The sequence below is a fragment of the Zingiber officinale genome, chromosome 2A (genome assembly GCF_018446385.1).
Source record: "Zingiber officinale cultivar Zhangliang chromosome 2A, Zo_v1.1, whole genome shotgun sequence".
NCBI lineage: Eukaryota > Viridiplantae > Streptophyta > Magnoliopsida > Zingiberales > Zingiberaceae > Zingiber > Zingiber officinale.
In genome coordinates, this window is record NC_055988.1 from 115,044,386 (window position 1) to 115,047,317 (window position 2,932).

Consider the following 2,932-nt stretch of genomic DNA (forward strand, 5'->3'; position numbering starts at 1 on the left):
CTGAAATGATCCACGAGATTGTTGACCTTGAAGTAACAATCATTGAACTATAAACCAAGTAACCGATCTAGTTCATTAGTTTTAATATTATCGCTGTGACTTTGTTTTGTTTGTGTAAAACAAAAAAAAAATTTAAACGAGTGATATTCACCCTCCTCTATTGCGGTTTTCGATCCTACACTCTTACCTATTTTCTTTCAAGATACCTTATTTAAAAGGTAATTGTCAGTTAATACAACTTCTTTTCACATGTGGTCTAGGACTCCAGAACTTAATGAAAGAGCATTCATCATCTTTTTCAGAGTAGGATTATTTCGCTTAGCAACATTATTTTAAGTATAGAGAAATGTTATTTTGTGTTTGATTTTATGTTTATTACACAACTCAACAAATAATGATACATATTTTCAGTCTCCGTCATTTTAAATCGCCTTAATTTTTTTATTAAGTTGATTTTCAACCTTATTATTATAAAGAATAAATTTCTCTATAATTTCATCTTTACTTTTAAGAAGATACGCATAACAATTTTTGTGTTATCATCTACAAAAGTGATGAAGTAGTTATTCTTGTCACGTGTCGGTATCTCTTTAAGGTCACACACATCGGTGTGGATTAGGCCAATTGGTTCACTACTAATGTGTTCAAATAATGACCTTATCATTTTTTCTTCAATACAAGTCTTACACTTGTGTGTCGTGTCAAGGTGAAATGTATTTATAATTTACATGTTAATTAATATACGTAGCACATCATCATTAAAATATCCTAGTCTATCATGCCATAAATAAGAAGACTCAAGCATATTAACAAAAAAAAAAAATTCAATTTTATTAATCTTGGGTCTAATGGTCATTTTACTACGCTTAAATGACCCATTAGTTATATAGTCATCTTCTACAAACATTTCATTCTTAGACAGAATAACTACTCAAAAACAATGCACAAGTTATGCTTGTATAGAAGTGATCCGAATATCACATTCTTCATAGAGTCAGCTTCTTGTCCGAGGTCATTTTTAGCACTTTCTCTTGACCCTTGATGTCCAAGATTAATGAGCTCCCTATGAATAGCTTTTCTTCATCTTGTAATTCTTCAAAGTTATGGAGCATCTCCTTATTGGAGCACAAATGTCAAGTGATACCAATATCAATCCACCATTGTCTAAGGTTTGAACCCACCAGGTTCATTTTAGAGACGACGGTGTAAAGGTCCATATCTAACCCTTAAATTTTATCCACCAAGTTGGTTTTCCACTTCTTCCTCGACTTCTTGCATTTCGAGAACTTGTGACCGACTTGATCACAGTTGTAGAATTTCTAGAGAATTTCTTCTTGATGCCTCCTCTAAGTCCCACTTTAGAAGATGCGGGGTGCTTCCGTTTTGAGTTTTGAATATGCTTGATCACGTTGGCTTTCACAATAGCCTAAAAGAACAATCTTTTCTCTAAACTCTTGTTGTCTTCCATGCGAAATCTAATAATGAATTCCTCAACATTCATCTCCTTTTTCTTGAGCTTCAAGTAGTTCTTGAAGTCCTTCCATCTAGGAAGCAACTTCTCAATGATAACTACCACTAGAAAGGCTTCACTCAGCACTATACCCTTTGAGTGAATCTCATTCAAATCACATGAAACTCTTAGACTTAGTCGATCACCGTCTTGGAGTCAACCATTTTGTAGTCAAAGAATCGACTAACAATGAACTTCTTAGCCCCTGCATCCTTCATCTTATATTTCTTATTCAGGGATTCTCACAGTTATTTAGTCATTATCTTTGTGCTATTTAGTCATTATCTTTGTGCTATATACAGTGTACAACAAGTCGACAAAGTAGTTAAAGATGTAGTTTTGACATAGGAACTCTAAATAGTTTCATGCCTCCACTATATTGATGGTTTGTACATCATTAGCATCCTTAGCCTATTTAGGAAGTTCCTCTATCAAAAACCGAGCCAAGTTCAATATAGTCAAGTAGAAGGACATCTTCTACCACTTCTTGAAATTCAACCTAGTGAACTTCTTTGGCTTCTCCCGATGTTTGATTTGAACATTTCCAATTGAGACGAGAGGAGGGAGCTGTCACGTATTAAGCATCCCGCTTCTCAATGGTAACCGTGGCAATCTCAATAGAACGAAGCTTTAAGATTGTTGAATAATATTCCATAATCTTATTGGAGATATTTGTTGAAGTTAGAGGAAATCTACTAAATTGAAAAATTATTGAAATTCGAATTCACACTTATCTCTATTAAGAAAACCTGAGCGAATAATCTCAAACTGATATTTTAGGTTGGTTGGACGAGTTGTTGGGTTGTTCGAACTCATGGGATGTTGTTGGTGGAGTGTTCTTGAATGCCGTGAGATATGAGCACCCAAATGCTTCCCTAGCTCGAGTGGGAAGTTGAGTGTTGCAGAGTGCAAGTCGAGACATCGAGTGTTCTCAAGTCGGCCAAGTTTCGAGTTGACCAAGCTACCAAGAGGAGGTCAAGTGGTTGCATTGCCCGACTACTGAGTCGGCCGAGCTCGAGTGGGTTGCCTCTTAAGAGTGTCAAGTCAGGAGAGAAAGATATTGAGTCCTGCATTTTGACATAGTTTTCTTAAAATAAATTTGTCCACCCCAACTGTGCTTCGAGGTCACGTGGGATGTTTATTTCCCAAGATACAACAACAAAACTATAATCACAATCTAACACGGACTGTTTGTGACAAACTGAGCAAGTACCCGAATGTTATCACGGAAAGACTATTGAGCGAAATGCACAATTAAGAGGAAGAAACTTTGGGGAACAAAGCGGATGAATTCCTATAGTCTATGTCTCTTTTACTTATGCGTATGCAACTCTATCTGCTCAGGATCAAAACATCCTTATATAGAGCTCTAACTCTCAACTGCATTGAATGATGGAGTAATGATTATTTAATGCTCAGACA